Consider the following 12,722-nt stretch of genomic DNA (forward strand, 5'->3'; position numbering starts at 1 on the left):
GCTATTTTTCGTTCCAGTCAGTGCACTACGGCTGGTATAACAAAGGCCGTGGTATGTGCTATCCTGTCTGTGGGATGGTGTATATAAAAAAACCAAATCCCTTGCTACTAATGAAAAAATGTATCGGGTTTCCTCTCTGACTATGTCAAAATGACCGATGATTAATATAAATTAATGTGCTCTAGTGGTGTCGTTAAACAAAACAAAAACAAAACTTATCCTCCGTGACACTACTGCCGCCTGTAATAGCGTGATTACAGTCCCGTCTAGGAAATGGGACATCATTAAAATAATGACATTCGTTTTCATTCTTAATGTTGTGACATTTTTTTAAATTTAATTTTTTTTTTCACAGACTGCATTATTACATATAATACCGGCCTCGGTGGCGTCGTGGTTAGCCCATCGGTCTACAGGCTGGTAGGTAATGGGTTCGGATCCCAGTCGAGGCATGGGATTTTTAATCCAGATACCGACTCCAAACCCTGAGTGAGTGGGTAGGTGTAAACCACTTGCACCGACCAGTGATCCATAACTGGTTCAATAAAGGCCATGGTTTGTGCTATCCTGCCTGTGGGAAGCGCAAATAAAAGATCCCTTGCTGCTAATCGGAAAGAGTAGCCCATGTAGTGGCGACAGCGCGTTTCCTCTCAAAATCTGTTTGGTCCTTAACCATATGTCTGACGCCATATAACCGTAAATAAAATGTGTTAAGTGCGTCGTTCAATAAAACATTTCTTTCTTTCTTTATTACATATAATAGAAATTGCATCGAAATGCAGACAGTAAATGGTGGTGTGTAACCTTGCAGCTATGTTCAACAAAGTGGCCACACACTGATCTTATTGATAAACTGTCAGACCACGGAACGTCGCCGTAATTAAATGGTTTATGATCAGATCTGACAACTGATAGAATGGCCGAGGCGTTGTCTTCAATATAATATAGAGAGACCGGCCTCGGTGGCATAGTGGTTAGGCCATCGGTCAACAGGTTGGTAGGTACTGGGTTCGGATCCCAGTCGAGGCATGGGATTTTTAATCCAGATACCGACTCCAAACCCTGAATGAGTGCCCCGCAAGGCTCAATGGGTAGGTGCAAACCACTTGCACCAACCAGTGATCCATAACTGGTTCAACAAAGGCCATGGTTTGTGCTATCCTGCCTGTGGGAAGCGCAAATAAAAGATCCCTTGCTGCCTGTCGTAAAAGAGTAGCATATGTGGCGACAGCGGGTTTCCTCTAAACAAATATGTGTGGTCCTTAACCATATGTCTGACGCCATATAACCGTAAATAAAATGTGTTGAGTGCGTCGTTAAATAAAATACTTCTTTCTTTTTTCTTTCAATATAATATCTTAATTACACGCCCGCGTGCGCCTGCTATTATCACGTGACACGCTCGTAAAACGGAAAGGGGACGGAGAATCAGACGAGCACTTAGAAGTCGTGTTCCCGTGTTAATCCCCAGAGCCGGAATTGAACTAGGAAGCGGTCGGTTAATCGTGAGATCTAGCTAGCCGTTCAATACCATAATTAGCTTCTGGCGTGGCTGTACAAGTCCTGACTCCAGACGTCAATATATTCCAAGGAGTGTTGCTCAAAATAGACGTCCTCCTGTATCTGACCGTTAACCCCGTCCCCCACCGTCTCGGAACATTTCTTCATATTGATCTGAGCCCCGTTCCACGAAGCGATCTTAGCCCTAAGATCAACTTAATTGCATAGGGTAGCTATGCGCTTATGGTAATCTTAGGGCTAAGATCGTTTCGTGGAACGGGGCCCAGCTAGTGGTGATTTAGGCACAAGTATACACCTCGAAATTAATTTAAAACCAGCTAGCTTGGACTATGTGACATGTACTTCGCCAGTAATTGTGTGACAATTTCATGGATTCCAATCACTGAAATGAATGTTCTCTTTATATTTAAAGAATATTGATGTTATCAAGGGTAAAAGACATACATTGTAAATACACATGAACATTTATGGTAATTAACAATCTAATTAAAATTAGATCCACTATTACATGTGGATCTAACACCAGCCAGTTGGAGCTCATGTCCACCAATCAAAACCTTACTTGCAGAATCCTGCCAGTGATTTAAAACTAACAACACTGCGTAGTCCCCAATGTCCAGGTAACATTTCGTCTGTAAATAATAATTTAAATATTGACCAATCACACTTCGCCTTTTATAACGTTATTTGGGAGCATACACATTCTAAAAATATCGGGCGAGTCTATTTTAGTGGCCGCAGTACAGGGAACCATACCAATACGTACGGGGTGGGTTATCAGTCTTCAATTTTACATTAAAAATTATTTATTTATTTATAAAAAAAAACAAAACAAAAAAATAAATCAGTCTTCAGTTTTACATTACACATTATTTATTTTATAAAATAAAACATGTTTTAAGACATTCGTAATTCACACGAAACATGTCGTATACCCTCAGGATAATTCGGGATGTTTTCAAATTATTTTTAAATCACTGGCAGGATTCTGCAAGTAAGGTTTTGATTGGTGGACATGAGCTCCAACTGACTGGTGTTAGATCCACATGTAATTGTGGAGCTAATTTTAATTAGATTGGGTAATTAACTATGCACCGGCCTCGGTGGCGTCGTGGTTAAACCATCGGTCTACAGGCTGGTAGGTACTGGGTTCGGATCCCAGTCAAGGCATGGGATTTTTAATCAAGATACCGACTCCAAATCCTGAGTTGAGTGTTCCACAAGGCCCAATGGGTAGGTGTAAACCACTTGCACCGACCAGTGATCCATAACTGGTTCAACAAAGGCCATGGTTTGTGCTATCCTGCCTGTGGAAAGCGCAAATACATGACCCCTTGCTGCTAATCGGAAAGAGTAGCCCATGTAGTGGCGACAGCGGGTTTCCTCTCCAAATCTGTGTGGTCCGTAACCATATGTCTGGCGCCATGTAACCGTAAATAAAATGGGTTGAGTGCGTCGTTAAATAAAACATTTCTTTCTTTCTTTCTTTAATTAACTATGTAGCTGAAATCACACTGACCAGTGACGTGCATCACAAAAGTAATTTATTCGTTGAATAACTAGCAAGTGACTCTCAATATTGACAGCTTTTTCAAGGCGTCTTTTTGACAGCAATACCATTTAGGTATATGTGCATTGGAAAGTTATATTAATTAATGTTCAGGTGTATAAAATGTGTGACTTGAAACTGTATCAAACAATAAAAGTGTGTTTTGTTTTACGACACCATTAGAGCACATTGATTTATTAATCACCGGCTGTAGGATGTCAAACATATGGAAATTCTGACATATGGTCTTAGAGAGGAAACCCGCTGCATTTTCCCCATCTATTGCAAGAGATCATCAATATGCACCATCCCACAGACAGGATAGCACATACCACTGCATTTGATATACTAGTCGGGGTGTACTGACAAGAACAAAAAATAGCCCAATGGGCCCACTGACTGGGATCAATCGTGTGTGTGGGGGGGGGGGGGGGGGGGGGGGGGGCAGGGTGATTGCATTAGTTTACAGTGTGTATCGCATTATATATATATATATATATATATATATATATATATATATATATATATATATTATTATAACACATCCTATTTTTAAAGCTGAATTAGCAAAACAACAGTTAAATACATTGCCTATTGATGGTAATACTGTCTACTTAATAGGCCGACATTAACACTGCCGCAGTCAGAGGGCTAGCCCGAGTACACTGACTGTAAGAGAGCTAGACGAACATTTAGACAGTTATACGCTTTAATGAGAGCGTATATATAATTGTCCAAATGTCCGTCTAGCTCTCTTACAGTCAAGCGTATTCAGGCTATCAGAAGGCATCTTCCTCCCCCCCCCCCCCCCCCCCAATCACACCCCCACAACCCATTTGATATTTGCCTGTCGCCGCATAATACGACTTGTAGACGATGTTGTTGCCCCCATACCCAACCCCCGGGGATATAAATCCTATGTTCGCCATTGTACATAGATAAAGATACATTGAGCTTCCCAGCATCCAGAGCCGTAGCTAGGATTTTTTGTTTGCGTGGGTTGGTGGTGGTGGTGGGGGGAGAGGGGGCGGGGCAACTGAGTAGTTAGTCTAAAACTCCTTAAAAATATTGTAAAGTGTTTATAGTTGTTTCCGGATTCCTACCCCCCCCCCCCCACACACACACACACTCTCCCCCCCCCCCCCCCCCATCCCCACCTCTAGCTACAGCCCTGGCATCTGTGTACATTAGCCTAGTCTTCATTTACATTTCCTTTTCACGAAGAAATGCACTTTTGTGTTCAACTCGTTTCCTTTCCTTTAATCTTTTTTTTTTTTCTTTCCTTTTTCTTATTTAAATTGCCGTACCTGTTTTATGTCCACCGACAGCAACCGTCCTACGCGTTCGTGCGGACAAATTCATGCTAAACTGTGACTAGCGAAGTATCTTAGGAATGCGTGTAGCACTCTCCCGGATTTTTTTTTTTTTTTTTTTTTTTAAATTATATTTAAAAAGAAAAAAAGAAGATTGCTATGAGCGGGAGCCACGAGCGGGAGCCTAGAGTTCGACCCCCGAAACTGACTCTTATGCCCGCGCCTGATTTGTCGAATAGCTCTCAACGGGATGATATTTTTCATCCCACACTAATACTTGTATCAAGTACATTTAAAAAAAAATAAGTCAATAATTAACATGATAAACTGGTTTGGTGAGAATTAAACTAGTCTGTGTTTCCGGCTATCTAAACTGTTATCTAAAATATTTTAAAGTTACATAAGTTTTGTTTTGTTTAACGACACCACTAGAGCACATTGATTTATCAGTCATCAGCTACTGGATGTCAAACATGTGATAATTTTAACATATAGTCTTAGAGAGGAAACCCGTTACAATTTTCTATTAGTAGCAACTAAGCAAGGAATCTTTCATATGCACCATCCCACAGACAGGATAATACATACCTCGGGCTTTGATATATCAGTCGTGGTGCACTGGCTAGAACGAGAAATAGCCCAATGGGCCCACTGACGGATCGATGCTAGACCGACCGCATCAGGCGAACGCTTTACCACTGTTTTATTATTATTTTTTTTTTTTTTTTATTATTATTATTATTATCATTATATAATAGTCCGTTTATTTAGTGTGTAAATAGCACAAAGTGGATTTTTTCTCCCACTAATTTCGTACGTTTTCGTAATACGAAAAAAAAGTAATTAAAAAAAAAAAATACGAAAAAAAAAAACGAAAAAAAAAGAAGAAGAGAGAACAGTAGGACCTAGTATAAACACTAGGGCAATCACAAATACATTTAATATACAGTCACTGATATCGTATGCAGAACACATGTATTTAGTATGTACTTGTAGTCATTAAAACGTCGCTAATAGTCGACAGCAACTTAACAATGGCAACAAAATCAGGATAAGTCTCTTTAAGATTGTAGATAATGTCCCAGTCGGACGTTTACAACATTTAAACGTAATGTATAGTTTAGTTTGTGCATATACCACTGGCGTAGGAAGCAGGGGGAGGGGGATGGGGACACGTTCCCCCACTTTGTAGCAGCAGAGATGTTTTTTTATATATTTATACACGTATATGTGTGCAGGTGTGTGTGTGTGCTCCCCCCTCCCCCCGCATGTTTTGCACCTTCCTGCGCCCGTGCTATACGATTCAATTAGTTGTTGTGTCACCAGCCAATTATGCAATAACTCAGACTTTAATTACTTAGCGGCTAGCAATCAACCAATTATTGTTAAACTAAATTACAGCATCAACAACACTACGGATGTTTGTTACCCACTCCGCCTTCAACTGTACCTATTTATTGTGATGTCAGAACTTGAAGCATTTAGCGATTACAATTTATTATGTGACAAAATAATGGTTATGTGCTGACTATACGATACAATCACAAAAGGAGTTTTAGGCTGGGTGTGTTGGCTGGGTGTGTTGACTGGGGGTAGTACTGTTGACTAGAAATACATTTGTAAGGAACATCAAAGCGAAACAATTTGAGCAGAGTACTACTTTAGTTTGTCAGTCAGATGGGCGTGTCTGGACCCTTGTCTGTGCGCTAGTTTATAACGGACAGGTGACACAACAACTGATTGAATCGTACATGTAACCTATAAATTACTTTTAATTGTTGTTGTAAATGTCCCACCGTGACAATAATGACAGGATTACCCTGGCCACACACCCACGCTAATATTACAGTTCGTGTTGTGCCGTCGTCGTGACTCGCTAAACCTCATGACATGTGGACATTATTTCACTCGGGAAATAAATCTGCATAACTGTAAACTCGTTTATTGGCCTCTGTTTAGTATATGGATGACTTTATTTTTTACTATTTTTTATTAATATTATTTTTCTATTTTCAGCCATTGCAGACATATCGTTTCGTGACAGTGTGTGTTGTGTGTGACGTGACAACTTGTAAACAAGACAATAATTAATACAGATCAACAGAAGATCTCAAACTAGTGTTTCGTTTAAACATCTTCTTTCATTAAAGTGTTTATGACTTAGAGATCGTTGGAGTTTGTTCACTCTAGTGTTTATCAGCGGGTTTTCCCTTAATAACTGGGTGGTCCTTAACCATGTGTCTGACGCCATATACAATGTGTTGAACGTGTCATTGAACAAACCATTTCTTTCTCTTTTCTTTGTAGTATATATCAATACCAAACCATTTAACCTAAAACAATAGCTGTGTTTTGGGGTTTTTTTGGGGGGGGAGGGGGGTATGGCGTATGCAACTGAATATTTACAATGTGTGCTCAGAATGCAATCACAGTCTATATGAGGTATAGAGGACCTCCGCCAGAAACTTAAAGAAAATTGGTTGGGTTTAGAGTTAGGGTGAAGAAAATCGTACATGAATGATAAGAATTCATAATTTTTTTCAAAAGGTCAACTTAAAAAAAAAAAAAAAATCTGCCAAAACAATTAGGTATGGTGTCATACCCGTTGTACGTCAAAGACTGGCAGAAACCCTGCATATGTTGGTCTAATGCACGAGAAAAAGGTTTACAATAACATACATTTGTGGTGGATATTTACTTATTTCGTTTTCATTAAAATAACAAGTACATCAAAGACAGTATGATTAGGTTTTTGCACACTTAAAAATCTTATTAAATATACCCTGTATTGGTATTTTTAAACACCGATTTATTTCAGCTTGTCCCTATAGCACAGCCTTACAACTGTCCAAATGATTGGACTCGAATGTTTGAAATAATAAGGTATTCAGAGGGGGGTGGGGGGCGGGGGCAGTTATAATTTTATTATATATTAATTTAAATTTTTTACGATCCCCTCCTAACCTCCCCCAAAGTTCCATTGGCATTCCGCCTCATGTCATCCCCCTCCCACACACACACAAATGGATTTTCTGGATCTCCCACTGGTATTCCTTGAAATGATTTTAATACATGCACAGGAGAAAATTTGATGTGCTAATAATTATTTCTTCATCAATTAATAAAATTAGCCAACATACACAAAACGTTTAAACCAAACTGAACATTAGTCTGCATTAAGCTATCTGCTGTGACCTAGGTTGAAGATCTGAGTATATAAATAAACATATCTGTACAAGGCTTCTAGAATTTTTACAAAATCCACTAGCCATGGGAATTTAGTAATAATCGGATGTGTTACCTAAAGAGGATGATAGATTAAAAACACTAAGATTGGGGGGTGGGGGTTTGGATAGGATATTCATATTTACAATATAGACTTAACTGCAGCATTTGACAACATTTTTTCATAAGCCGTCTGGCATGGCAACAGCAGTTATTTACTAGCCCAACATAAAATACCACTAGCCATGGGAGTGGGGCTACCATAATCTAGCAGCCCTGTTGTATTTTTAGCCTTCATGTATCTGGAAAAGAAAGAAATGTTCATTTACCAACATCGCACCTTTTGAAAATTTTAGTATTGGTGGGATGTGAAAAAATTGTAGGAGGAAACAATGTCACAACATGACTATTTTAGCAGCAAGAGATTTCTCAAAATACACATTCACACAGGACAGCACATACGATAGCATTTGATATATCAGATGCACAGAACTGGATAAACCAGAAATACCTTATATCCTTGATTATAGGTCTGTCTTGAATAGAAACCAGTGTCCATTAGAGGCCAAGTCTTGGTGTCGCAAAATAAAGTTTGTTTTGTTTAACACCACCACTAGAGCACATTGATTAATTAATCATCGGCTATTGGATGTCAAACATTTGGTAATTCTGACACGTAGTCATCAGAGGAAACCCGCTACATTTTTCAATTAGCAGTAAGGGATCTTTTACATGCACCATCCCACAGACAGAAAGCACATACCACGGCCTTTGACCAGTTATTACCAGCGTCGTGGCAGGCCATCGGTCTACAGGCTGGTAGGTACTGGGTTCGGATCCCAGTCGAGGCATGGGATTTTTAATCCAGATACAGACTCCAAACCCTGAGTGAGTGCTCCGCAAGGCTCAATGGGTAGGTGTAAACCACTTACACCGACTAGTGATCCATAACTGGTTCAACAAAGGCCATGGTTTGTGCTATCCTGCCTGTGGAAAGCGCAAATAAATGATCCCTTGCTGCTAATCGGAAAGAGTAGCCCATGTAGTGGCGACAGCGGGTTTCCTCTCCAAATCTGTGTGGTCCGTAACCATATGTCTGGCGCCATGTAACCGTAAATAAAATGTGTTGAGTGCGTCGTTAAATAAAACATTTCTTTCTTTCTTTCTTTAATTAACTATGTAGCTGAAATCACACTGACCAGTGACGTGCATCACAAAAGTAATTTATTCGTTGAATAACTAGCAAGTGACTCTCAATATTGACAGCTTTTTCAAGGCGTCTTTTTGACAGCAATACCATTTAGGTATATGTGCAATGGAAAGTTATATTAATTAATGTTCAGGTGTATAAAATGTGTGACTTGAAACTGTATCAAACAATAAAAGTGTGTTTTGTTTTACGACACCATTAGAGCACATTGATTTATTAATCACCGGCTGTAGGATGTCAAACATATGGAAATTCTGACATATGGTCTTAGAGAGGAAACCCGCTGCATTTTCCCCATCTATTGCAAGAGATCATCAATATGCACCATCCCACAGACAGGATAGCACATACCACTGCATTTGATATACTAGTCGGGGTGTACTGACAAGAACAAAAAATAGCCCAATGGGCCCACTGACTGGGATCAATCGTGTGGGGGGGGGGGGGGGGGGGGGGGGGGGGGGCAGTGTGTATCGCATTAATTATAATATATATATATATATATATATATATATATATATATATATATATATATATATATATATATATATATATATATATATATTATAACACATCCTATTTTTAAAGCTGAATTAGCAAAACAACAGTTAAATACATTGCCTATTGATGGTAATACTGTCTACTTAATAGGCCGACATTAACACTGCCGTAGTCAGAGGGCTAGCCCGAGTACTCTGACTGTAAGAGAGCTAGACGAACATTTAGACAGTTATACGCTTTAATGAGAGCGTATATATAATTGTCCAAATGTCCGTCTAGCTCTCTTACAGTCAAGCGTATTCAGGCTATCAGAAGGCATCCCCCCCCCCCCCCCCCCCCCCCCCCCCCCCCAATCACACCCCCACAACCCATTTGATATTTGCCTGTCGCCGCATAATACGACTTGTAGACGATGTTGTTGCCCCCATACCCAATCCCCGGGGATATAAATCCTATGTTCGCCATTGTACATAGATAAAGATACATTGAGCTTCCCAGCATCCAGAGCCGTAGCTAGGATTTTTTGTTTGCGTGGGTTGGTGGTGGTGGTGGGGGGAGAGGGGGCGGGGCAACTGAGTAGTTAGTCTAAAACTCCTTAAAAATATTGTAAAGTGTTTATAGTGTTTCCGGATTCTACCCCCCCCCCCCCCACACACACACACACTCCCCCCCCCCCCCATCCCCACCTCTAGCTACAGCCCTGGCATCTGTGTACATTAGCCTAGTCTTCATTTACATTTCCTTTTCACGAAGAAATGCACTTTTGTGTTCAACTCGTTTCCTTTCCTTTAATCTTTTTTTTTTTTCTTTCCTTTTTCTTATTTAAATTGCCGTACCTGTTTTATGTCCACCGACAGCAACCGTCCTACGCGTTCGTGCGGACAAATTCATGCTAAACTGTGACTAGCGAAGTATCTTAGGAATGCGTGTAGCACTCTCCCGGATTTTTTTTTTTTTTTTTAAATTATATTTAAAAAGAAAAAAAGAAGATTGCTATGAGCGGGAGCCACGAGCGGGAGCCTAGAGTTCGACCCCCAAAACTGACTCTTATGCCCGCGCCTGATTTGTCGAATAGCTCTCAACGGGATGATATTTTTCATCCCACACTAATACTTGTATCAAGTACATTTAAAAAAAAATAAGTCAATAATTAACATGATAAACTGGTTTGGTGAGAATTAAACTAGTCTGTGTTTCCGGCTATCTAAACTGTTTCCGACCAACAAAATATTTTAAAGTTACATAAGTTTTGTTTTGTTTAACGACACCACTAGAGCACATTGATTTATCAGTCATCAGCTACTGGATGTCAAACATGTGATAATTTTAACATATAGTCTTAGAGAGGAAACCCGTTACAATTTTCTATTAGTAGCAACTAAGCAAGGAATCTTTCATATGCACCATCCCACAGACAGGATAATACATACCTCGGGCTTTGATATATCAGTCGTGGTGCACTGGCTAGAACGAGAAATAGCCCAATGGGCCCACTGACGGATCGATGCTAGACCGACCGCATCAGGCGAACGCTTTACCACTGTTTTATTATTATTATTATTATTTTTTTTATTATTATTATTATTATCATTATATAATAGTCCGTTTATTTAGTGTGTAAATAGCACAAAGTGGATTTTTTCTCCCACTAATTTCGTACGTTTTCGTAATACGAAAAAAAAGTAATTAAAAAAAAAAAATACGAAAAAAAAAAAAAGAGTTAAAAAAAAAGAAGAGAGAACAGTAGGACCTAGTATAAACACTAGGGCAATCACAAATACATTTAATATACAGTCACTGATATCGTATGCAGAACACATGTATTTAGTATGTACTTGTAGTCATTAAAACGTCGCTAATAGTCGACAGCAACTTAACAATGGCAACAAAATCAGGATAAGTCTCTTTAAGATTGTAGATAATGTCCCAGTCGGACGTTTACAACATTTAAACGTAATGTATAGTTTAGTTTGTGCATATACCACTGGCGTAGGAAGCAGGGGGAGGGGGATGGGGATACGTGCCCCCCACTTTGTAGCAGCAGCGGTGGTTTTTATATATTTATACACGTATATGTGTGCAGGTGTGTGTGTGTGCTCCCCCCTCCCCCCGCATGTTTTGCACCTTCCTGCGCCCGTGATATACGATTCAATTAGTTGTTGTGTCACCAGCCAATTATGCAATAACTCAGACTTTAATTACTTAGCGGCTAGCAATCAACCAATTATTGTTAAACTAAATTACAGCATCAACAACACTACGGATGTTTGTTACCCACTCCGCCTTCAACTGTACCTATTTATTGTGATGTCAGAACTTGAAGCATTTAGCGATTACAATTTATTATGTGACAAAATAATGGTTATGTGCTGACTATACGATACAATCACAAAAGGAGTTTTAGGCTGGGTGTGTTGGCTGGGTGTGTTGACTGGGGGTAGTACTGTTGACTAGAAATACATTTGTAAGGAACATCAAAGCGTAACAATTTGAGCAGAGTACTACTTTAGTTTGTCAGTCAGATGGGCGTGTCTGGACCCTTGTCTGTGCGCTAGTTTATAACTGACAGGTGACACAACAACTGATTGAATCGTACATGTAACCTATAAATTACTTTTAATTGTTGTTGTAAATGTCCCACCGTGACAATAATGACAGGATTACCCTGGCCACACACCCACGCTAATATTACAGTTCGTGTTGTGCCGTCGTCGTGACTCGCTAAACCTCATGACATGTGGACATTATTTCACTCGGGAAATAAATCTGCATAACTGTAAACTCGTTTATTGGCCTCTGTTTAGTATATGGATGACTTTATTTTGTACTATTTTTTATTAATATTATTTTTCTATTTTCAGCCATTGCAGACATATCGTTTCGTGACAGTGTGTGTTGTGTGTGACGTGACAACTTGTAAACAAGACAATAATTAATACAGATCAACAGAAGATCTCAAACTAGTGTTTCGTTTAAACATCTTCTTTCATTAAAGTGTTTATGACTTAGAGATCGTTCGAGTTTGTTCACTCTAGTGTTTATCAGCGGGTTTTCCCTTAATAACTGGGTGGTCCTTAACCATGTGTCTGACGCCATATACAATGTGTTGAACGTGTCATTGAACAAACCATTTCTTTCTCTTTTCTTTGTAGTATATATCAATACCAAACCATTTAACCTAAAACAATAGCTGTGTTTTGGGGTGGAGGGGGGGGGGGGGGGGGGGGGTATGGCGTATGCAACTGAATATTTACAATGTGTGCTCAGAATGCAATCGCAGTCTATATGAGGTATAGAGGACCTCCACCAGAAACTGAAAGAAAATTGGTTGGGTTTAGAGTTAGGGTGAAGAAAATCGTACATGAATGATAAGAATTCATGAATTTTTTCAAAAGGTCAACTT

General features: G+C 39.5%; 1 long non-coding RNA gene across 1 annotated transcript in view; it reads left to right on the top strand.

Moving 5' to 3' along the window:
- LOC121387066 overlaps window positions 1-6,546 on the top strand; it is a 33,278-nt gene extending 26,732 nt beyond the window's left edge. Inside the window, exon 3 of the long non-coding RNA XR_005959776.1 lies at window positions 6,400-6,546. This is a non-coding gene — a long non-coding RNA (uncharacterized LOC121387066). The remainder of the gene's footprint in view (window positions 1-6,399) is intronic.
- The last annotated feature ends 6,176 nt before the right edge of the window (window positions 6,547-12,722 follow it).

This window comes from Gigantopelta aegis, chromosome 13 (genome assembly GCF_016097555.1).
Source record: "Gigantopelta aegis isolate Gae_Host chromosome 13, Gae_host_genome, whole genome shotgun sequence".
Taxonomy (NCBI): domain Eukaryota; kingdom Metazoa; phylum Mollusca; class Gastropoda; order Neomphalida; family Peltospiridae; genus Gigantopelta; species Gigantopelta aegis.